Source organism: Leptonychotes weddellii, chromosome X, assembly GCF_054177405.1.
Source record: "Leptonychotes weddellii isolate Sample4059 chromosome X, ASM5417740v2, whole genome shotgun sequence".
In the NCBI taxonomy this organism is placed as follows: Eukaryota; Metazoa; Chordata; class Mammalia; order Carnivora; family Phocidae; genus Leptonychotes; species Leptonychotes weddellii.
The window spans coordinates 83,320,392-83,346,346 of NC_138385.1; the positions used below are offsets into that span (position 1 = coordinate 83,320,392).

General features: G+C 43.0%; 1 long non-coding RNA gene across 1 annotated transcript in view; it reads right to left on the reverse strand.

Moving 5' to 3' along the window:
* Nucleotides 1–25,955, reverse strand: part of LOC145717983 (uncharacterized) — a 101,563-nt gene that overhangs the window by 67,981 nt on the left and 7,627 nt on the right. Inside the window, exon 2 of the long non-coding RNA XR_014141505.1 lies at nucleotides 13,599–13,776. This is a non-coding gene — a long non-coding RNA (uncharacterized LOC145717983). The remainder of the gene's footprint in view (nucleotides 1–13,598; nucleotides 13,777–25,955) is intronic.

Here is a 25,955-nt window from a genome sequence, read left to right on the forward strand (position 1 = left end):
GGCTGTCAGATATGAATGGCAACTCACTGATCTCCACAGGGACCCCTGATTATTCATACTTATTAGGGCCCTTGCCTCAGCACCACTGTGAGAAATATGGTCTGTTCAAATGGCTTCCTGAGAGCCAAGTCAGTAATTTTAAGTGGTGTAATACAGGTCTGTATTCTACTGCTCTCCCCTCGCTTTGTGTTTTGCCTATTTGCAAAACCCTCTTTTAGATAGCCTAGAATCATACCCTCTCACTTTAAGTCCCATTGTAGAATAGAAGATTTGTATTTTTCGCTACTGACATGAACTTGTAGCAGCAATATCGACAGACAATTAGTTGTAATCTAATTATCATCAGAAATACTTCAAAAGATAAATTACTCTAAAATACCATTATCTGGGGCAAATGATCCTGTATCATGATTAAGACTGGCTGCGAGTGATAGCAACTCAAAAAACATGAGCTTCGATGCAACTGAAGCTTATCTGTCTCTCATACGCTGAGGTATAGGGTTTGTCTCCCATACACCGCAAAGCACATCTTACCTTGGCCTCCAGCTTACTAGCCACTTTCTTCCCCATCCTTCCCAATCAGCATAACGTCACCAATGCAGTGAATCAATGCCATACTCTGTGGAACTGCCCAGATCTCTTTGGACTATGTGGTAACAGAGGATAGGCAAGGTAACACAGCCTTGTGGCAAGACAGCAAGTGCACATGGGAAAGACAAGAACACATTTGCCAAATTAAGGAGTGCATATCATGTACCTGAGGCCATGTTAATCTGTTCTAACATTGACACCATGTCTGGCATGGCAACCATGAATGGGCCTATCATGCAACAGTCCATGCTCATTTCTCAGGACCCATGCAGTTTCTGCAGGGGCCAGACCACCAAATTAAGGGATTCATGAGATCTTTTTATGTCCTTAACTGTAGAAATAATCACTATCCCCTAGGATACAATACTGCTTTTGAGTTACTACCTTGGCTGCTGGGGAAAGGGTGAGGGAATACAGGGTAGAGGAAGGATCGTGTTTCATCCATTTGGCCTTCCCTACTGTGATGGCTCTCACCCCACACACAGACCAAGCACCAATGTGGGGATTAAATCAATCGCCAAGTATGTCCATCCCAATCATGCATTCAAGGACTAGAAAGTTACTAATGGGTGAGTCCATAAAAAAAGTAGAGAGACTGTAAACTAGACTGTGGCCCCCATATGTCTCCACTCTAACAAGAGGCCTGATGATGCTCTGAGTCTCCGTATATCAAGGCCAACTTGGAGTCTACGTCCAATCATCTTCAAAATGTCTGCATATTTCCCTTTCCTAACTGTAGATGGGCAAAAATAATTTTCCCTCTAGTCTTCTAGGTTGTTGGCTTAGACCCCCACCCTGCAATAAATGACAGTTTCACAGGAGAAACACAGAAGTCTAGTGACATGGGAGCACCCGGCTGGCCCAGTCAGTAGAGTATGTAACTCTTGATCTTGGGGCTGAAATTGAGCCCCACGTTGGGTATAGAGATTACTTAAAAATATTACTTAAAAATAAAATCTTAAAAAAAAAAAAAAGTTTGGGATGCCTGGGTGGCTAAGTTGGTTAAGTGTCTGCCTTTGGCTCAGGTCATGATCCCAGAGTTCTGCATCACGGGCTCCTTGCTCAGCGCCGAGGCCGCTTCTCCCTCTGCCTGCCACACCCCCTGCTTGTGCTTTCTTTCTCTCTCTGACAAACAAATAAATAAAATATAAAAAAATAATAAAATAAAAAGAAGTTTAATAACGTGTATACCTCTTGAAAATATGGGAGATACCCAGGAAAACTGAGTAACTCTCTAATATGGCCCAAACCACCCCCTTAAATACCATCTTCAAAGACAAAAGATGTTTGGGGGGAAGGGGAAGATCAGTTTTGGGAGGTGACCAGGAAAGGCCCAGTAATCAAGGGTGTGGTTGTTATGCAAATTTAAGCCGTTGTCTTCTCCAAGGATAGAGAGTTTCTAGAAATTTAGAGTCATTCTTTCCTTCCTGGTACAGGGAAGGAGACACCCTTACAAAAGGAGATTTCCCCTTATAAATGGACTGTCTCCTACGAAAACTGGTAACTTCTACTCAGTTTTCAGAGCTTCTTGTGTGTCCGCAGTTTCTTAAAAATAAACATCCCCAATTAATCCTTATACCAAAGAGGAATATTTGAGGATGGGAAAGGCTGCTCCCCTTCCCAAGTATACAGGTACCTGAGTAAACAATAGCTGGTTCCCTTGGGAAAACACTGGGGGAATTATGGTGGTCTACCCTGTCATGGTGTTGCAGCTTCCTTCCCCCTGGGGAGCTGAAGACAGGGCCACCCCTTAATTCAATACATTCCAGTACCGAAAACTGGCTGAATGGACAATGAAATGGGCAGTGGGTCATGACTTTTTACTGGAGCAACACTCTAAGCCTTCTGCACGTCCACCTTCGCCTCCTTTTGATTATACAGTAGTCCCCCCCCTTATCCGCGGTCTTCCTTCCTACAGTTTCAGTTACCCGCAGTCAACCACAGTCTGGAAGCAGATGACCCTCCTTCTTAGGAATTGTCAGAAGGTCAATAGTAGCCAAACTCGAGGTCACAATGCCTGTACGGTTCACCTCACTTCATCTCAGCAGCTAAGTATCTTACCATCTCACATCATCACAAGAAGAGTAAATATAATACCGTAAGATATTTTCAGAGAGAGACAGAGACCACATTCACATAATTTTTATTACAGTATAATAGTTCTATTTTACTGTTATTGTTGTTAATCTCTTACTGTACCTAAGTTATAAATTATTAATTATTAATTATAATACTGGGTTCAGTACTATCCACGGTTTCAGGCAACCACTGGGGGGCTTGGAACATATCCTCTGCAGATAAGGGAGGACTACTGTGTGTGTGTGTGTGTGTATTTATTTTTTGGAGAGAGAGAAAGAGAGAGCATGTGTAAGCACGAGCCTGGGTGCACGAGCCAGGGGAAGGGGGAGAGGGGGAGAATCTCAAGCAGACTCCCTGCTGAGAACAGAGCCCCCCCACAGGGCTCGATCAATCTCATGACCCTGAGATCATAACCTGAGCCGAAACCAAGAGTCAGACACTTAACCAAATGAGCCACCCAGGCGCCTCAGGACTACTGTGTAGATTAGCAGCATCTTTGTATGCCCATTGGTTTTCCCCGAGGCGGCTATAGTTGAGCCCCTAGGGAGCTGTAGTTTTATAACCATCCTCACAATTCTCTCCTAGTTAAAGCCCCTTGGTGGCTCCTCCATCCTTTCTGGTCATAATTGAATTCCCATAGTTTCTGGCAGTTAAGCACCATCATCTGGCCTCTACTGCCTGAGTCCCGTTTTACCATTTTCTTTACTATCAACAAGCCAAACTTTGTGAAGGTCTCTCTGTCTTAACCTTACAGTGGAAGCCTCCACTAAATGTTTCAGTAAGGCTGATATCCGGCTCCCCAGCACATTTCTGATGGCCTCGGTGAATGGTGTGTCCTCTGGATTTTTCCATGCGGCATAATCCACTGGTGAGTCATCTGGTCTCGTGTAATATATGCATTCCTGTCTGCCCACCTCTCTCAGACTCTTAATTCCTTGCTCTATTGTCTGTTGTGACAATTTGGGCATTTCAACTTCACTCAGTTTGGGCTACCACTTTCTCCAGGCATCTAGAAACTTCCCTAACAGACCCCATCTCCAGGGTCCTTGCCAGGGTATCCCAAGAGAGTGCCAGTCAAACAATAAACTCTGCCTTATCCAATTATAGTTTTCAGGCCCATGACTCAATCATCCTCAAAACCCAGTCCACTGTTTCTCCCACAGCTCTTGCTGGCACATGCTGACCGGTCCTAGAGCTCCTCTGGGGTATGGCCCCTTTCCTCCTTTATCAGGTCCAGCACATCCCCAGATGAGTTATACTGTTGCATGATTCTAGTTATCGGCCTGGCAACCAAGAGATAAAGTTGGGCAGATCCTGAGCGGGTGGGGGGGGTGCTGGTGGGGGGGTGCACTGTGTGGCTGTTGCCTCACGGGGGAGAAGACTCTACAATATCTTTCTACACTGGAGGTGGGGAGCATTATGGCTCTTAATAGGGAGGAGTGGGTCACCTTTGAAGGCTCTCAGGGTTCAGAGGAGCTGGTGTTAAAGAACAAAATTCAACTGAGTACATTTTAAATATCTTAGTGGCTTTGTTTAGCCATCCATGAGTTGGGCAGCATCCAATCTAGCCAAGAGAAAGGAGTTCCAAAGAGCTGTACAACTCAAGAGGGTTTTATAGACCAATATGAGTAGGAAAAAGGAAGCTATGCTGGGTGTTTGCTGATTGGTTGAAGCAGGGTTACTTTCCTTCTCTGGAACCAAGGGAAGTCTTGCAGCCCGGTCAGCTCACTTGTGCTGGACACGCAAGTGCTGACTGGTTGACTTAGGCCTTCCTTTTCTGGGAAAGCCGAGTACAAAAATCTCATACAGTTTTGGTGTGCAGTCATGGGGCTGAGCACAAATGACTTCAACCCGTCCCTAATTTGGTTTCTTGAACCCTGGGAGGCCCAGTCTTCAGGGGCCTCCACCCACATATGCTCGTCTCATGTAGCAGCGTCCCGGGGTTGCCCCCAACGGGGCTCTGACCTTGCGAGAACAGACTGCCTCAGTCAAGCATTCCATCAGCTTTGAAGGCCAATGAATATAACCATTTAATCTTGAGTTTTGCCTTCAGCTTTTTCCGCTCTCCCATTGCAGAAGATAAGAGCCCCTTTGTAAACTACCAGAGAGGACTTGTGGCCTTCACACCTGGTTTTCAATGGTGTATTGACTGCCCTTGGTTTTTCATTACCTCTCTATAGGGTATGATAGAACTTAACAGCAAGCAGACAATTCCATTGTTCTCTTCCGTGCGGCCTCCTCCTCCCTGTCCTCCAGCCTCCAGCCTCCACCCCCAACCCTCCAGACTCCAGACTTCTCAAACCGCCTGAGCATTCCCCTCCATGAGAACCTTTCCCCAAATCACAACCAGTGTACGTTTTCACAATTAGACCAGCACATTCTCCGCACCCTACACACTACCCAGGCTGGGGTCTTCCCGGCCAGACAGGTGGTGAGCGACCCTCACTGACCTCCACCCTTTCTCCTGGTCTCTCAGGCCACGTCGGGTACCGGCTGCGTCCGTTCAAATCCTCTGGGCAGCAAACAAGGAGGCAGAGTGAAGGGTGAAAAAGGTCCCTCAGATGAGTTTAACATGTGGGAAAAATGAAGTCAGAGGAAGCAGGGCCAACAGAAAGCCTTCCGACTGTGTTGCAGATCTGACACCAGTAAAAAAAAAAAAAAAAAAAAAGGAGGAGGAGAAGAATCGGGCAGGGAGAGCCTCAGACCACAGGGCAGATCTGACGGAGCCTCCAAAAGAGCCAAAGAGCTCTGAGCAAAGACGGTCTGTTCCAGAATACTGATGTGCAGCAGAAGTGGCCAGGCCTTGGCCACCCTGGGCTCAGTCTTTGGCTAGGGCTTCCCCGGGGAGAGCAGGGCCCCGCTGGTGACCAGCAAGTTCTCTCTTGAAGGAAGATGCGACCGGCACATCTCGTTTGCTGGAGCTGCCAAATACAACACATGCCCCTCCTCATTTTCTCCGGTAATATGAATACCTTCTCTACTGAACGAGAGAGTCAAAGAGGCTTTAATTCTTGTAGCTTCTTTTGAAAGAGAACTGCCTCACCTTCAACCTCCACTGACAGAAAAGTAGACAAAAAGGATAATCACTACCATTTACTAAGCACCTGCTTCTGTAGATACTAAACAAGGTGCCTGGCATAAATTATCATTAACCTTTATCCTATTTATTGCCTGAGAGTAACCCTAATCTCCAAAAAGAGGCCATCTCACGCTATTGGCAGAACTGGATAGAACAAAAGCTGCTACCTTCCCCCACTCAGGTTCATGCTCATTCTTGTCCCCTTTCTCCCCCCGCTTTATTTTGGAACTCCCAACTTGTGTGTGCCTTTGGCTGACACACGTTCCTGGTTCTGTCTGTTGGTTTCTTCAACTTTGACTACTCCTTAATTTTCAGCTCATTTTCACTTGGTTTCCCTTCCAGGCTTCCATCCCTCAGATACAGTAATGCAGGCTTTGGTCCATTTCCTGGCCTATACCCTGCTACCCTCTGGTCTCTATCCCAGTCATGCGTGTAAAAGACACCTAACTCCGGGGCACTTGGGTGGCTCAGTGGGTTAAGCATCTGACTCTTGATTTCGGCTCAGGTCATGATCTCAGGGTCCTGAGATCGAGCCCCATGTCAGGCTCTGCCCTGGGCATGGAGCCTGCTTAAGATTCTCTTTCTTCCTCTCTCCCTCTGCCCCTGCACCCCCATTCTCTCGCTCTCTCCCTTCCTCTCTTAAAAAAGCAAACGAAAAAAAGGCACCCAACTCCATCTTCGGCCTACCCAGGGGTGATCCCCGCTTGGTCTCCATTAGCTGGGGAGTAAGAAAAAAAATTAAATAATCAGGTAAGATAGATATTATCATCCTAATTTTACAGATGAAGAAACTGAGTCCCAAACTGAATTTGGGTACGTGCTCAAAAGCTAGTATATTGTGCACATAGGTGTCTTAGATATTGTTAAGGTACATTATTTAAAACTTAAGAAATAAGGGGGAAAATTAAGTTGTGTTAGGGAGCAAGAATTCCTGTCCCTTTCAAGGGTCCTTCTAGCTGGACTAAGAATCAAACTGGGGGCGCCTGGGTGGCTCAGTCAGTTAAGTGACTTCGGCTCAAGTCATGATCCCAGGGTCCTGGGTCTGAACCCCACGTCGGGCTCCATGCTCAGCGGGGAGTCTGCTTCTCCCTCTCCTTCTGCCCCTCCCCTGCTCGTGCTCTCTCTCTCAAATACACAAAATCTTTTTTAAATATTTTATTTTTATTTATTTATCTGAGCGAGTGAGAGAGAGAGAGAGAGAGCATGAGCAGGGGGAGGGGCAGAGGGAGAAACAAGACTCCCCTCTGAGCAGGGAGCCCGATGCGGGGCTCGATCCCAGGACCCTGAGATCATGACCTGAGCCAAAGGCAGATGCTCAACCAACTGAGCCACCCAGGTGCCCAATAAATAAATAAAATCTTAAAAAAAAAAAAGAAAGAAACTGACATAAGACAGATTAACAGAAGAAAATCAAATTTACTAGTGTATGTTCAGGGAATCCAACAAACATAGAAATTCCAAAGACAGTCAGGCAAAATAAGGTATATATGTCATCCTGAACTAAGAAAGGGATAGGGGTCTGGGACTTCAGAGGAAAGAAATGCACTTCACAGGGCAATAAGAAGAGCAGATGTTTGGTAATTAGAGGTTTGTCCTACCATACAGATGGGTCACTCAGATAAAGTTTGTCTGATAATAACTCTTATTCGGGGAAAAAATCCCCAATTTAGATTCTTCTATGTGGTTAAGAGAGGAGCAAAAGTTTCTCTTGAGCTCACAAGGTCTCGATGGCCTTCAGCTCAGAATAATCTTCATGATAAAGTGGCCCATCTTGGGGTGGCCTGCCCTCGGCCCCTACAGTTGTATGTCCTTTCAAAGTCATCTTGGGATGTTGACAGAATACAAGAATTATTTAATTATCTAGGGGATATAGATCTGTGTGTAACTGCCATTTACTATTAATTAAGGGCTCAGACTCTGAAGTTATATGGTAATTCTTCTGTCCAATAGAAAATAGAGCCCCAAAGTTAGTTTCATTGCCCTTTGGACATCAATCAGTTGTCTCTAACTTAGCAAATTTAAACTGCCTTTCCTAGTGGACTATAAATACGCCAGTCCTCAAAATGCTCTTTGAACCAGCATTACCATCTTACTGATTCCCTCATTAATGAGTTGAATAAAATCTTTGACATACATCCATTCTGTATTTGTATGAGCACTATTGTTTTTAGCTTTTGAAAATCACTCTTTGATACTACGATGTTTGACTTCAAAGTCCTTGGTCTTTTCAGATACTAGATGACCTTTCAAGATGGGCATGCTGATATATATTGGAACAGGGATAAAGTTGTCACCCCCTGAGGTTAATTTTCTCTAGAACTGAGATAGCATATGCTACTTATCTCTCCTCATGTCAAAGACAGGGCCCCATCTTGGGCCAATTGTTTGAGAAGAGCTTTCCTCTTGCAGAGACTTCTGGTAAAAAGGATAGCTTGGGTACAGTGACCATGAGATCTATCTCAAAAATTGTTGCTGAAATTTTTGCAATCTTCAAATACAGCCCATGTCATTGAAGCAGAGGCTTAAATTCCTCTTTGAGGGTTCTTTTGCATTTGGAAGTCTCTGGGAGTACCTAAAAGTAAAGCCAAAATCCTATTCCAGAATGGACTTTGAGGAGTGGGGGGAGGGGCAGAGGGAGAGAATCTTCAAGCAGATTCCCCACTGAGTGAGGAGCCAAACGCAGGGACGATAAATCTCATAACCTATGAGATCACGACCTGAGCTGAAACCAAAAGTTGGATGTTTAACCGACTGAGCCACCCAGGTGCCCCTAAATTATTTTAAGTAAGGATAACAGCTGAAGAAATAGTGGACTATGCCACCCCAAAATATGCCTCTGGCATAAGAACTACTTTGAAGTGGCATATTTTTGAGAAAAAGTAGACATGAAGAAGCTCTAAAATCAAAGTAGAATACAGCCTTTTGTGAGAAAAATTTACATTTAGAAGGTTAATCTCCATTTGCAAGCATGTCTTGCTCTCAGTACCAGGAAGGGAAGGATGACTTCAAATTGCAAGAAACTTATCAATGGAGAAGGCAAGGACTTAAATCTATATAACAATTTGTGTTTTTCCAATAGCCTTCCATACCAGGCCTCCCCCAACCACCAACATCTTTCTTTTGTCTTTAGCTGACATTTCTATTTAAGGTGATATCTTAGGCCATTTCAGAGAGTTTTACTCAGTTTTCCTGGCCTCTCCCATGTATACAGGAGATATACATGTTATTAAACTTCTGTTTTTCTCCTGTTAATGTGTTTTTTATTGCAGGTGGTATCTCAGCCAAGAGGGAAAATTACTCCCCCTACCTTACATGGGTATTCAAGGGGGGTAGTTACTGAAAGTATGCCTAAGGAGGGTTCTAGGATTCTGGAAATATTCTCTTTTTTGATCTGGATACTACTTACGCATGTGTGTACACTTGCTGAAATTTTGTAGAGCACTTAAGATTTGTACATTACATATATGTTGTATTTTAATTAGAAGTTTACAGGTCATGAAATAAAATCTTTAAAAAAAAAAAAGGGTGCCTGGGTGGCTCAGTCGGTTAAGCGGCTGCCTTCGGCTCAGGTTATGATCCCAGGGTCCTGGGATCGAGCCCCACATAGGGCTCCCTGCTCTGCGGGGAGCCTTGCTTCTCCCTCTCCCACTCCCCCTGCTTGTGTTCCTGCTGTGGCTATGTCTCTCTCTGTCAAATAAATAAATAAAATCTTTAAAAAAAAAAAAAAGAAGTTTACAGGTCATGGGGAGTAAGGAGTGCACTTGTCATGATGAGCCCCAGGTGATGTATGGAATTATTGAATCAATATACTGTACACATGAAATTAATATAATACTGTATGTCAACTGTGCTGAAATTAAAATGAAAAAAGGTTTACATTGTTATTCCACTTTCCTTTTGCCCTAGGGACACTTCTCTTCAGTGAACTCAGGGTTTAGGAAAAACTCTAGGTTGGGAAGTGTCTTGTGTATCACTTCTGCCCAGGGTGACCAACTTATCCCAGTTGGCCTGGGACTTTTCTGGGTTGTTTGTTTGTTTGTTTGTAAGTAGGCTGCATTGCCAGCATGGAGCCCCATGCGGGACTTGAACTCATGACCCTGAGATCAACACCTGAGCCGAGATAAAGAGTTGGACACCTAACCGACTGAGCCTCCCAAGCACCCCCTTCCCTGGTTTTTGTACTGAAAGTTCAGTTGGTCACCCTGTTTCTGTCTATAAATATAATAGAATTTGGGGAAGGAATTATTAACTAAACTAACTAAACTAAAAAGAATTGACTTTCTGGAATGGGAGGAAGAAGACCGTACATTATAATCTCCATAAATTATACAATGCTTATTGTTTACTCTTCATCACAATCAATGAAAGATCTCTGTTTTGGGGCGCCTGGGTGGCTCAGTTGGTTAAGCGACTGCCTTCGGCTCAGGTCATGATCCTGGAGTCCCGGGATCGAGTCCCGCATCGGGCTCCCTGCTCAGCGGGGAGTCTGCTTCTCCCTCTGACCCTTCCCCTCTCATGCTCTCTCTCTCTCTCTCTCTCATTCTCTCTCTCAAATAAATAAATAAAATCTTTAAAAAAAAAAAGAAAGATCTCTGTTTGGAAAATCAAAGACACACTATTATCACTTTGAAAAGTCTGAATCTTCATTAACCTAAAAGCATGAGTCACACACGCACACACACAGAACCATCTGAACCTAGATCCAGAGGGAGCCATTCAACTGGAAAGTTTACTTTTAAAAAAGGTCAAGTTATTCTCCCTGAAGTTCCTGTAGACAAGTGATTTTAGAGATAGAGGCCCCTTGAGATCTAAAGGAAATGCTATTATAATACAAATAAACCTCATGCAAGCCAGCTGTGACATTTGATACCAGAGAGAATATGACCGAAAATACACAGCACCACTCTGGCTTTTCTCAAACAGAAAGGGAATTGTCAGAGACAACTATAACTTGCAAGGACAAAACCCAAAACATGTTAATTTTTATTTATAGGATGAAGGCTGAAGATGCTGGAGGGTGGATGGTAGGGGTGGGCTGCAGGATAGCTACCCAACAGAAATACTGAATTCAATCTTGGCTGGACATGTCCAAAATGGGAAGCCAGAGAAGAGAAGACCCAGTTTAAATGAACTTCTCAGTCAATAAGTCCCTTAAACAAAATGTTGTTCCTTTAATGTCTTCTATTACATAGTGATTAAATGGGCTCCCACGCAGCTCTGATTAAAAACACTTAATGTTCCCTCCAAAATTGCTTTGGGGAGAGCAATCTCATGTCAGGGAAATGAATTCAAAAGGAATTCCCTACAAGGGCTGAGGGAAATTTGCACCTTCAATCCACAATTTGGAAAATATCAGGCTTTAGATTACTTTTGGAAGTTTACAAATTAAATTCAAAAAGCCCGATACTGAGTGAGGTGATCTTTACACAGTCCACATACACATTTAGTCTTTAAAACTACCTTTTTTTTTTTTAAAGGTAATCTCTACACCCAATGTGGGGCTCAAACTCACGACCCCGAGATCAAGAGTCATGCTCTACTGACTGAGCAAGCCAGGTGGCTCTAAAACTATCCTTTTAATAATTACCAATATTCTTCAGTAGAATGTACTTGTCTACCAGAGTAAACTATTTGAATAGTGTGTTTTATTTTTTTATTATTATTATTTTTAAAGATTTTATTTATTTATTTGACAGAGAGATAGCGAGAGCAGGAACACAAGCAGAGGGATGGGAGAGGGAGAAGCAGGCTTCCCGCCGAGCAAGGAGCCCAATGTGAGGCTCGATCCCAGGACCCTGGGATCAAGACCCAAGCCAAAGGCAGACACCCAACCAACTGAGCCACCCAGGTGCCCCGAGGCAGTACTTTGAACTTTTGCCTTCACGACTTTTGGACACACTATGTATTTAAACTCCGCACATGCACAGCTTTACTATTCAGCTACAGCCCTCAAAGGGACCCCTGTGCAGGTTTTTGGATCTTTTCTCTCTAGTCCCCTCACCCTCCAGTACTTCACCCAGCATACTCATCTCCCTTCACTGGACAATCTTTCTGGACTGCATCGGTGAAAGGGAGCAGAATTTGCCATCCCAAAATAAGCCTCTTTGGCAGATTGATTATTTCGGGCTGATTATTTTTGAGAGGCTTCAGACACGAGAAATCTCTAAAAACAGAGAAGTTGTCCTTTTGGTTTTTTTGTTTTGTTTTTAAAAGATACTATTTTGAAGTAATCTCTACACCCAACATGAGGCTATCAAACTCACCACCCCTCGATCCACAGTCACATGTTCCACCCATCAGGAGTCACATGTTCGACTGACAGAACCAGCCAGGGGCCCCCAGAAGTCACCCTTTTGTAAGAGACATTTACATTTATAAGGGAAATCTCCATCTGTCAGGGTGTCTCCCTCTCTGGATGGGGGAGGAGGGGAGAATGACTCTAAATCTCTAGAAACATATCAATGAAGAAGGCAAGGACTTAAAATCTGTAGAACAACCATAACCTTGTTTATTGTGCTTTTCTGGTAACCTCCCATAATGGACTCCGTGCCCCAACATGCCCCAACATCTTTTCTTTTTTAAGTAAACTCTCCCTGGTTAAGCGACTGCCTTCGGCTCAGGTCATGATCCTGGAGTCCCGGGATCGAGTCCCACATCGGGCTCCCTGCTTGGCGGGGAGTCTGCTTCTCCCTCTGACCCTCCCCCCTCTCATGTGCTTGCTCTCTCTCATTCTCTCTCTCTCAAATAAATAAATAAAATCTTAAAAAAAAAAAAAAAGGGGCGCCTGGGTAGCTCAGTTGGTTAAGTAAACTCTCCCCCCAACGTGGGGCTTGAACTCATGACCCCAAGATCAAAAGTCACATGCTTTACCAACTAAGCCAGCCAGGAATCCCATCTTCTTTTGTCTTCAGCTAGAGACAGTATTTAAGGTGGTAGCTTAGGTCATTTGGGGGAGTTACTCAGTTTTCCTGGGTCTCTCCCATGTATACAGGAGATATACATGTTACTAAACTTCTCTTTTTCTCCCATTAATCTGTCTTTTCTTTTGGGGGGGCGGGGGCTTCTCAGCCAAGAACATAGAAGGAATGGAGGTAAAAGTATTTTTCCTCACCTACATGGGCAATGACGTACATTAGGACAGTTTGCTTGGCCGTGTGTCCTCTTGGAAAGAGACGCCTCTCAGCCTTTTCCACATGTGACTCTAATTCTTCCCTCCAAACGGATTCTCTGGCAAAAGCCGTAGCTTAACACAACTGTGGGGAGCACCATTCACATACATGATCCAAGGGGAGCCAGTCAACTAGAGTTGCGTGATGTCTAGGCCCTGTCGTTCTCTCCGGTCCTATTTCTGTTCTCGTGTAAAAAGGATTGGTCACTCGTTCACATTGCCCTTAAAGCCACAGTTTCTATGCCTTTTTTGACTGTTTACCCCATCAGTAGTAAGATTTTCGATCACAATCTCCAATATATATACATAACCTTTATTTATGAAATATATACATGTGTCAACACATACACGAATTTCATTAAGTTTAAAATACAAACTAAATATGTACAGAACTTCTCTCTCTCCCTCTCCCTCTGCCCCTACGCCCTCTCTAAAATAAATAAATCTTTTTTAAAAAAATGCATACAGGTTAAAAGTGAAAGCATGGGAAACTATATACCATACTAACACTAATCAAAATAAAGCTGGAGTGGTTATATTAATATCAAATTCAAATTAGATTTCAGAGCAAAAAATAATACCAGGGATAAAGAGGATCATTTCCTAATGATAAAGCAGTCAATTCATCATAGTATATAAATCATAAATGTTTATGAACTTATTAACACTACTTTAAAATACCTGAAGCAGGGGCACCTGCGTGGTTCAGTCTGTTGAGCAGCCAACTCTTGATTTCCGCTCAGGTCATGGTCTCAGAGTCGTGGGATGGATCCCCGTGTCTGGCTCCACGCTCAGCACAAGTCTGCTCAGGATTGTCTCTCTCCCTCTGCCCCTCCATCCACTCCTGCTCTCTCCATCTCTAAAATAAATAAATGAATAAATCTTAAAAAGAAAATAAAATACCTGAAGCAAAAACTGATAGAACTGAAAAGTAGAGAGTACCATAATTAGTCAGATATTTGAATATCCCCCTCTCAATAATTAATAGAACAAGTAAACAGAAAATCAGCAGGTATATGGAGAGGTAAGCACTTATCAATTCACATGACCCAATTAACATCTATTCAATATTCCATCCACCAAGAGCAGAATACGCAATCTTTTAAAATATACATGGAATATCTACCAAGATAAATCACAGTGTGGGCCAGAAAGCAAGTCTCAATAAATTAAAAAGGATTCAAATTATGCAAAGTTTGTTATAGGACCACAATGGGAATTAAATTAGAAATCAAACAGAAAGATCTCTGGAAAATTCCCAAATGACACAACTTTAATTCATGGACAAAGCAGAAATCTAGAAAAATTAGAAGGTATTTTTAACTGTATGAAAATGAAATATGACATATTACAATCTGCAAGATGCACCTAAAACAGTGCTTAGAGGGAAAATTATAGCACTAAAAACCTACATCACAGAAGAAGAAAAGTCTGAATTCAATGACCTGTTTCCAGGATTAGCTGGGAAGTTAGAGGACTATACAAGCCATGTATAGAGATTCTCTGGAATGGATGCTTTTTTGAGATTCTTATTCTTGGCCTCTTTCGGGAACTGATAATGACAAATAGGCCACATCCCTTCTTATTCTCACTGCCCCCTCAGCTAGAAAGAAGCTCCCCATCTCCACTTCCGTCACCTTAGAAGACTGAGTGGAAACTGGATTCAGGCTCAGGAAAAAGAACACAGGAAAGGCCCTTGAGGCCAGTTTCTAGTCTAGGCAAAACCAGTGCTCACCCAACATTAGTGATGTAATTTGCCTCACCTGGGTCAAGATGTCCACACAGAGGCATGGGGGCCAAAGCACCACGGAGTGTATATTAGCCTGCTTGGGCTGCCACAAAAAAACTCGATAGGCTAGGTGAATTAAACAGCAGAAATTTATTTGCTCACAATTTTGGTGAGAAGTCCAAGATCAAGGTGCCAGCCAATTCAGTTCCTGGTGAGAGCGCTCTTGTTGGACTGCAGATGGCCAAATTCTATGTCCTCACATGGCCCTTCCTCGGGGCATGTGCATAGAGACCAAAAGGGATCTCTCTTCTTGCCCTGATAAAGCCACTAATCCCATCATGCGGCCCTACTCTCAGGACCTCATCTAACCCAACCTCCTCTCAAAAGCCTCTCCAAATATAGGGCTTCAACATATAAATGGGGGGAGGGCACAAATCTTCAGTCCATAGTAGAGTTCCTACTAAAATAGCTCTCCCAGAAATCTGTAATATAACAAGTTGCTTGTGGAGAATTCTGGGACTTTGGTTCCAGTCATCATTATCTCCTCCTTGAAGACCCAGCAAATATTATGCATTGTTTTGGACACTAGAAAAGAAGCCAATGAAACAAAAGCAGGACTTCTTATCCAAGGTGACCTTGAAGCTGGGGCTCTTCCAATCATCAGCTGTGGGACTTCGGACAGGTTCTATCTTGGAAGCTCAATTTCTACATTTGTAAAATGAGAAGAGTAATAGAAACCACTCTCAAATTTGTTGTGAGACCAGAAGACTACATGAAGAACACTTGAAAATATTTATTTCAATATTATGTTGCCAATCATTTGGGGCAGTGTCTTCTCAGCTATTATCCCCCACCAGAGACACACATCTGAGACACTGTATCACAGAATCCTGTTCCCACGGGACACGATTTGTGCCCCTCCTCCTCTCTCCTGGTGTGAATATTTAGAGACATCAAATTGAGGTTAAATATCTTCTCACCCAGTCTGAATGCTTTCATGAATTTTAATAGTCTGAATTATATAATCCCACCATGCCTTCTCCTTGTAAGGAATCAAAAAGATCCAATTCTACTCCAATGACTTTGGTTAAAGGTTTCCCAATGTATTTTAGGATGATGAAAAAAAAAATCCATTAATTTATTAACCCAATAAATATTTATTGAGTGTCCATCAAGTACTGGTCTAGGTACCAGCCATATAGCAGTGAACAAAATACATCAAAGTCCCTTACATTTCACAGCAGTATAAATAACTATAATGATATAAACTTCTCAAAGTCTCTTGACTTTGTTCTGGAACTTCTGTTTAGAATAGTCGTCGTCTCCATTCTCAAATAAAATTGGGATTTAATTTGTATTTTGACAGTGCAAACTAACGAAGCTATCTTTAGTGCTAGAGATGAAGGAATCTGGAGTAGATTTATTACATGAAATGAACATCAAGAAAATGACATATAGAGAAAATGAACATGCTGAGAAGAGAAAGAAAAATCTCTTTGTGACAATCATTCATTTTTCATTCTCTGTAAAGGTTTATTTTACATTGTAAGAAGGGAGGAAACGTCATGAAGTATTTAGACTATATTACAAGCTACAGATCCACATTCAATGTATCTAAAAGAGAATAAAAGAATTGCATAAGTAACTTAATCTGACAATCCTATTGAAAAATTCTAACCGTACATGGGTTTTCCCACCTTGAGTTTCTAAAGTCACTGTGTAGCTGTTTTACGAGACTTTGAAAGCCAAGTTTTTGACAGGGCCCAGAAAAATCAGCCTTACTGCTAGTTTTAACATCATCTTTGAGCACTTATATCCATCATATCAAAACTAGCAAAAGTTTAGCTGCAACTTTTGGGGGTGGGGGAGCTGGGGCTGTCTGGGTTTCCTTTTTCATAGTGAGTCCTAGGACACTGCGCGATATGGCTATCTGAGGGAGCCAGTTTTCTATTTCACTGGCCCCATGCCTCCTACAAGTTGCTGACTCACTTTATGGAGTGGAATTAAGAACCTGTCTGAATCAATAGGCATTTGTGGCAGAGAGTGCTAGTTGCCCCAACATCCATTTTCGCTTTCTTCTAAGGAAATAGAAATTTCAGCTAGGCACAGCATTAACAAAGGTCAGCCAGATCTTGGAAAGCAGCTCACAGGCTGCAGAAGAATAGCACTGGGGTAAATAAGAAACATTTATAATGTTGAACAGTGTCTGCTGCATCTTGCTGCTTTTAGCAACACCCTACAGAGGGATGGACCCAACCAGAGCTAGTCAGACGTGGGGGGTGGGGGGGGGTGTGTGTGCAAATCGCCACCACTAGCTGCCCATCTGCGGAACTAGGGCAGCTGCAGGAGGGCACGCAGGGGTGCAGGGCATGGGACAGTCTTGGGCAGTTGCACATCTCGGTCAGGTTCCCGGCGTCTGTGATCCCTTCAACCCCTAGGCCCTGCTGCTTCCTGCCTCCTTCCTCCGGAGGAGTTCATGGCCAAGATGGACTCTTACTGCCCTGAGGCTGACCCCCCGGGATGGTTTCCGCTATATGTAATTGACAAGTAGCAAACAGACCAGAAGCTTATTAAATGTTAGAGAGAATCTGAAAACCAAAGAAACCGAAAGGCAGGTTTGCAAATGCCTGTGATGATGAGATCCTGCACGGGAAAGGAAAAATAGTTTTCCCTTTATCCTTTGAGGTTCTTGGCTGAGACCCCCCCCTCCCCCATAATAAAACCCAGATTAATAGGAGAAAGACAAACAAGTTCAATGACATACATACCTCCTGTATACATGGCAGAGACCCAGGAAAAGTGAGTAACTCCCCGAAACGGCTCCAGCCACCACTTTAAATACCGGCTTCAGCAAGAGACAAAATATGTTGGGGGTGGGGAGTCTGTTTTGGGAGGCTACCGGGCCAGGCACGGTAAACAAGGGTGTAATTGTTATGCAGATTTAAATCCCTGCCTTCTCCCTCCCTGGCAGTTTCTAGAGATTTAGAGTCAACCACCTCTTCCTGGAACCCTGAGGGAACCACCCTTACAAATGCAGATTCCCCTAAGACCTGTAAATGTCTCTCACAGAAGTGCAACTTCTACTCCGTGTTCAGAGCTTCTCCCGAGTCTGCAGTTTCTTAAAAATAACCAGCCCCAAATAATCCTTACGCCGCAGAGGCGTGTTTTGGGGTGGCAAATTCCGCTCCCCTCCACCTTCAGGCCATGTTGAGGCCCCCAAACTGCTCAGCAAAGAACGGACGGTGAAAGCGGACCCATCCCCAAGAGAGGTCCAGGGCAAATGTGGCCATAAACAATCAATGGAAATGAACCTTCTGGAGGGCCAGAGAGGACAATGGACAAGGATTTTCTTTAAGGAAGCAGAGCTAAGAGGCGCCTGGGTGGCTCAGTTGGTTAAGCGACTGCCTTCGGCTCAGGTCATGATCCTGGAGTCCCTGGATCGAGTCCCGCATCGGGCTCCCTGCTCGGCAGGGAGTCTGCTTCTCCCTCTGACCCTCCCCCTTCTCATGTGCTCTCTCTCATTCTCTCTCTCTCAAATAAATAAATAAAAAAAAAATCTTAAAAAAAAAAATTTCTCTTTCTAAAAAAAAAAAAAAAGGAAGCAGAGCTAAGGGCTATCAGATGGGCTAACTAAGGAATTTGATCCAGTTCGAGGACAAGGAGCTTTTGCATTTCCAAGCCAGTGGGACTCCATAATCGCCAGGAAGTGACCACTGCCGAGGGTTGTCCCGTTGGTCTGGAATTTCCAGCACCGTGTCCGCGATCACCCCACTCCTACTCTACCATGAGGTTGTGGAGGGCACGCATCACTTGTCTTTTTTACAGATTGCAGGGTCACAAGAAGATACATTTGAACCTCACAGAGGGGATATCACACATCCCTCAGAGATCCTGAACTTTGAAATGCATGCAAGTGTAGGGAAGGAAAAATCATTCTCTCTCGACTCCTCGGTTCTTGGCTGAGACCCCCGCTATAATAAAGGAGAGATTAACGGGAGAAAAACAAACAGAAGTTTAATAACATGTATACCTCCTGCACACATGGGAGAGACCCAGGGAGACTGAGTAACTCCCTGAAATGGCCCAAGCCACCCCCTTAAATACCTTCAGATAAAGATAAAAGACGTTGGGGGAGAGGGGATGCCATTTATGGGAGGTGACAGGGAAAACACAGTAAACGAGGGTAAGGTTGTTAGGCAGATTGAAGTCTTTACCTTCTCCATTGATAAGAGTTTCTGGTTTTATTTTATTTTCCTAAAGATTTTTTCTTTATTTGAGAGAGAGAGAGAGAACGAGCAGAGGGAGAGGTGGAGGGAGAAGCAGGCTCCCCATTGAGCAGGGAGCCCGACACGGGGCTCGATCCCAGGACCCTGGGATCATGACCTGAGTCAAATGAAACACTTAAACATCTGAGCCACTGAGGAACCAAAGAGTTTCTGGTTTTAGTCATCCTCCTCATCCTGGGACAGAAGGAACCATCCTCACAGAGATTTCTTATAAAGGTAAATGTCTCTCTCTCTTTTTTCAAAGATTTTATTTGAGAGAGAGAGCGCGCACAAGCGGGGGGGGGGGGGCGGTGCAGAGGGAGAGGAAGAAGCAGGCTCTCACTGAGTAGGGAGCCAGATGCGGGGCTCCATCCCAGGACCCTGGGATCACAACCTGAGCCAAAGGCAGACACTTAACCCACTGAGCCGCCCAGGCGCCCCTAAAGGTAAATGTCTCTTACAAAAGGGTAACCTCTACTAGGTTTCAGAGCTTCTCCTGTTATCTGCAGTTTCTTAAAAATAACTAGCTCTCAAGATGATCAATGTGACAAAGAGGCTTATTTTAGGGTGGCATAATCTGCTCCCCTTCGGTAGCAATGGGATTATACTGGGGAGTTCTCTCCCTTAGCAATGGGTATGTTCTGGTGTGTGGGAAGAAGGGTACACAGATGTTTGTGTGTCCAGAAAATCAGAACAACAGGGGCCAAGAGTTTCCCCCCAAATCTACTTGCCCCTTGTATCATAATAGAATTTTGAGCTGAGTATGTAGCCCCCTAAAATAAGAACTTCATTTCCCAGTCTTCCTTGTAATTAGATGTGGTCATGAAACTAAGTTCTGGCCAATGGGATGTGAGATGGCATGCAGTATGCAACTTTCAGGTGATGCCCTTAAAGGGAAGGCACATGTCTACCCCTCTCCTGCTTCCCGTTAGTTGGAGTATGGAGGTGGTAGAGAGCCCTCTGGGGTCAGGAGACTGTGGCAGCATTCTGTAGATGGCAGAACAAGATAGAAGGAGTCTGGTTTCTTGGTACTATAAAGCACCATACTAGCCTAGACTTTGACAGAAGAGATTTTATTTATCTGTTACACACAGCCAAACTTATTAACTTATTAATAGGCAACTATGTATCATAATCTAGTTCTAGAAACCCAGAATGGAGTATTTTTCAGCTTTGTGTCAGAATGATAACTTTTGTAGCTTCAAGCAATATGAAATGTAAAATGTGACAAAGAATTAATAACTTTACCATGTTAAGAAAGTCATTCAAATTTGTGAGAAAGATGCTTAAACCCTATAGTTAAGAGAATGAACAGTTGACTGATACTTGAGGAAATATATATGGTAAAGGAAGATCACTTAGAAAATGTTGACCCTATATAGACATCAAACGAGTGAAAAATTAAACTAACCTAGAGATTTCATGTTGCACCTAGTAATTATATTAGCTAGTGCTTATTGAGGACTTATTTCACACTTGGCACTATGCTAAGTGTTTTAGGTCATTTCATCTTCACAACATTTTATATATGAAGAACTCAGACTTGAAGAGTTTAAGCAACTCACCCAAGGTCACATACTTAGGAAATGTTTAGAGCAGGATTTCAAACCCAGGCATGTCTGATTTTAGTCAGTACTTCAACTACTCAACAATATTGCCAAAACAACATTTATAATGATGACAACATACAATGCTGGAGACTAATAAGGTTGTTCACTCATTCATTACTGCCCGGTTTGCTCTCAGATACCTCACTGCCCTTCTCTTGCTCTATGCTGTATCATAGGAAACCAAATTTCCCAGGTTCCTTTATTCTCTGACTTCTGGGTAGTTTTGCCCAGTGGACGATATCTGCAGAAGATTAGAGAGCAAGAAAAACAAAGTACTTTTCTCCCTCTCTCTTTCTGCTTCTTGTAGCATCTCTTCCATGGATTCAGCTTTGCTAGAACAAACCTCCCTTGATGGCTCAAACTACTACTGGACAGTTCTGGCCACGCCTACCTAGCTGTGGTTCTAGTTCTCTTCAGATGGCCTTGGTTTCTGAGCTTTGGTAACACTATCTTATATCCAAGTGTCCCTCCATCCCTAGGGGTGGTGGCATCTTTCTGCTCTTGCCAACCTTTGAGTTAATTCACCATTGGCTTTTCAGCTTCTCCATTATTTGTAAAGTCAATCTCCTGTTTTATTTTCCCTCTGTCAAACGTACTAGAGTGGTTTTTGTGGGTTTTTGCTGGAACCTGACTTAATTACAGACAAACACCCCTTTTGGGAATAAGAGCAATCTTCTTTTCTTTTTTTTTTTTTTTAAGATTTTATTTATTTGTCAGACAGAGAGAGAAAACACAAGCAGGAGGGGCAGCGGGCAGAGGGAGAAGCAGGCTCCCCACTGAGCAAGGAGCCCAATGCGGGGCTCAATCCCAGGACCCCAGGATCATGACCTGAGCTGAAGGCAGACGCTTAACTGACTGAGCCATCCAGGTGTCCTGGGCAGCAAATATTTTTGAACAATAATAAAATCTACTACAATAATAAAGGCTATGAAGAAATATGGAAAATGTTTAATATAATAAGCAAAATCTACAAAAAGATTTTACATACACTCTTGTGGTGGAGTCTGCTAGCTGTCCGCCACAATCCATTCCTTGGGCATATGGAGTTAGATGTAATCATATGATTAAGTTCTAATCAATGATGCTTCCTGCCTGGAAATAGCAGCAGATCCCACAGGTTATGGGCTCAATCCCACAGGACTACCCCTTCCACCCTTGAGACACCAGTCACAGATCCAGCTTGTCATCCAAGCTTCTGTCCAACCAGCTAGAGATCAGAGGCTCCCATCATCCCCTTCTCAGGCTCAATTAATTTGCTAGAGCAGCTCACAGAATTTAGGAAAACAGTTTACTTACTGTATTTACCAGGTTTTTATAAAAGGCTATAACTCAGAAACAGCCAGATGGAAGATATGTGTAGGGCACAGTATGGGGGAAGAAGCATAGAACTTCTATGCCCTCTCTGGAAGGCAACCCACATGGCACCTCCACATGTTCACCAACCCAGAAGCTCTCTAAGTCCTGTCCTTTTGGGTCTTTATGGAGGGTTCATTAAATAGGCATGGTTGATTAGATCATTGGCCATTGGTGATTAATTCAACCTCCAGCCCCTCTCCCCTCCCCAGAGGTTTGCGGGTGGGGCTGAAAGTTCCAACCCTTTAATTACAAGGTTGGTTCCCTGGGCAACCAGCTCCTATCCTTAGGGGTTTTCCAAAAGTTACCTTGTTGACACAAACTCAGGTGTGGTTGAAAGGAGCTTGTTATGAGTAACAAAAGGCACTTTCATAGCTCTTATGACTTGGGAATTCCAAGGGTTTTAGGATCTTTATGCCAGGAATGGGCACACAGACCAAATATGTATTTTTTATCACAAATCACAATATAACAAGGATCTACTCTTGTGCACCCTGATTTATCATCTCCCAGCTATTCCCTCCCATACCTCTGGACTCATGATGGTGGGTCAGAAGATTACAGAATGCGAGATGCATGGGTGGCTCAGTCAGTTAAGCATCTGCCTTCAGCTCAGGTCATGTTCCCAGGGTCCTGGGATCAAGCCCCGCATCCGGCTCCCTGCTCAGCAGGGAGCCTGCTTCTCCCTTTCCCTCTGCCTGCTGCTCCCCCTGCTTGTACACTCTCTCTTTCTCTCTCTCTCTCTCTCTGACAAATAAATAAATAAAATCTTTAAAAAAAAAAGAAGATTACAGAATGAAAAGTTTAAGAAGAATTCTTGTGACATCACTTCTCTATGATTGGGAGGATGAGATTTGAGAATAAACAAATGACCTTTTTAGATACCAAAAGAAGTTTTAAAAAACTATACATAATTTCTCCCTGGTAAAATTAAAATAATGATAAACTTTAATTTTGAATATTTATTATTTCATTTATAATAACTGAACACATATTTACTCATTTTCATTATGAGTTTTACACATGACCTCTTTGGGGACACTCTCCCCAGACAATTGTCTCCTTCTTGTAACTTTTCCCAGAGTCCACTATGCCAAACACTTCCTCTAGACCATAGGTTCTAGAACATCAAAGATATAAACTATAGGTTCATTTGCTTCATTCTATTATGCTTATTTGTTTATGTGACATTTTTCTCAAATAGACTAGAAATACCTTGAAGCCAAGGACTTTGTCTTATTCATCTCTGTATTCTCAGAATCTGACTCAATAAATGTATGTTGAACAATGAATGAATTCCTAAGACATGAGTAAATGGCACTTGCTATTTCTGGCAGATAGGTTATTACATTTGGGAAGAGAGGATCAAAGTCCCATATTGACTGGTCCAGTTACTTATTACCTTGGGCAAGTCTCTTAACTTCAATTTTCATCTGTCAAATGTTTCTTTGTACTAGTCCATCTGTGCTACCCAAGTCCACCTGCCCCCAAATGTGCCACTTCGGCATATTGATTATTTTGAATTAAAGTTACTTAAGGGGCGCCTATCTGGCTCAGTCAGTAGAGCATGTGACTCTCGATCTCGGGGTCCTGAGTTCAAGCCCCTTGTTGGTGTACAGATTACCTAAAATTTTTTTTTTTTTTACTGTATGAATTAAAGTTACTTGAGAAACAGCCAGAGCAAGAAGAACACCCTGACTTTTGTTGTCAGACAGCAGAAAGTAAATTTCTCATGTGAAAGTTCCCCTCCCTGTAACAGGAGGTAAAGCGACATCCTTATCACCAGATCTAGGGAATTCAGAGCCAAGAAGGCTGTCTAAACAAACTTGGTTTCTTTCACTAATTTTCCACCCCAGCCCAAACCTGTTGAAGATTCCTTATTAATTGAAACTCCAAGAGAGACTATAGACTCTGAGAAACAAACTGAGGGTTTTAGAGGGGAGGGGATTGGGGGGATGGGTTAGCTCGGTGATGGGTATTAAAGAGGGCACGTTCTGCATGGAGCACTGGGTGTTATACGCAAACAATGAATCGTGGATCACTGCATCGAAAACTGGTGATGTATTGTATGGTGACTAACAGAACATAATAAAATAAAATTAAAAAAAGAAAAAAACTCCCAAACATAAGTTTTCTTTGTCCCATCAATTTCTCCCAAATTGATAGTTTCTTTGTTCAAAAAGCATAAAAACTGGGGCATCTGGCTGGCTCAGTTAGAAGATTGTGTGACTTGATCTCGGGGTCGTGAGTTCGAGCCCCACCTCGGGTGTAGCAATTACTTAAATAAATAAACCTTAAAAAAACGTATGAAAGCTGCCTACCTTGGTCATTCGTTTGAGGTCTCAATTTTATTATTGGTCCTCCACGGACACATAATTAAACTTCATTTTTTTTCTCCTATTAACTCTGTGTTATGTCAATTTAATTCTTAGGCCAGCTAGAAGAAGCTTGAGGAGTAGAATAAAATTATTCCTCCCCTACACATGTTTACTATGAAAAGGAAATTCTGTGGTTCAGAAAGACCTCAAGACCATCCAGGAAAGAAAGTGACTAAAACAGAAGCCATTGTTTATGTCTTGATGGGGCACCTGGGTGGCTCAGTGGGTTAAGCATCTGCCTTGGGCTCAGGTTGTGATCCCAGGGTCCTGGGATGGAGACCCATGTCAGGCTCTCTGCTCAGTGGGGAGTCTGCTTCTCACTCTCCCTCTGCCTTCTACTCCCCCTACTTGTGTTCTCTCTCTTAAGTAAATAAATAAAATCTTTAAAAAATGGGGTGCCTGCGTGGCTTAGTTGTTAAGCATCTGCCTTCGGCTCAGGTCATAGTCCCAGGGTCCTGGGATTGAGCCCCACATCGGGCTCCCTGCTCGGCGGGAAGCCTGCTTCTCCCTCTCCAACTCTCCCTGCTTGTGTTCCATCTCTTGCTATGTCTTTATCAAATAAATAAATAAATAAATAAATAAATAAATAAATAAATAAATCTTAAAAAAAAACTGCTTTATATGTCTTGAGGGGTTGGCCCTGTCTTCCCAAGAGCAAAGAAGATTCTCAGTTACCATATTTTGTAAACTGTACTAATCCCTAAATCATTAACATTTGCTGAGGAGGGGTTTAAATCTTGCCTCTGTCCAAACTCACTGTGCCACCTTAGTTCTCCAGGTTTGTTTCCTTTTGTACAATTACATTTTAACTTAACAGATGCTTCTAGAGCACTTATGTCTTCAGAAGTTATACGTTGAAAGCATTAAGAAAAGATAGGATTCATTTTATTAACACAGAATATAAATATTTTTGGTTAATTTGCCTTCCCCATCTCAGTCATGGTCTTGAGTGTTCCAACTATTTATTTCTTATTCATTCATGGTATATCAGCTTAGAATCTTTTGTTTGCAAGCAACAGAAAATCTACCTTAAACAGGCTTATGCAGAAAAGAAAATGTATTAGTTCATGTAACTGAATAGTATAGGAGATAGGGCTGGCTTTTTTTTTTTCTAATTTTTAAAATTATTTTGAAGATTTAATTAATTAATTTATTTATTTAGAGCAAGCGAGCATGAGCAGGGGGAGGGGCAGAGGTAGAGGGAGAGAGAGAATCTCAAGCCAACTCCACACTGAGCACAGAGTCTGATACCATGACTCTGAGTTCACGACCTAAGCCAAAATCAAGAGTTGGATTCTCAACCGAGTGAGCCACTCAGGTGCCCCATCAAGACATATAAGGAGTTCAAATGATATCCCCAAGCCTATTTCCTTTTTTTTCTCTCTCTCGTTCTTCATCTCTCAATTCATTTCCTTTGGGTTGTTACTATTCTTTTTTTTTTTTTTTTGAAGATTTTATTTATTTATTTGACAGAGAGAGAGAGAACACAGGCAGGGGGAGGGGCAGAGGGAGAAGCAGGTTCCCCACTGAGCAAGAAGTCTGATGCGGGGCTCGATCCCAGGACTCTGGGATCATGACCTGAGCCGAAGGCAGACCCTTAACTACTGAGCCACCCAAGCGCTCCAGGTTGTTACCATTCTTTAGATGAGTTCCCTCTATAGTCATGAGATGCTATTGTAACTCCAGATCTTCCATCCTCTAGA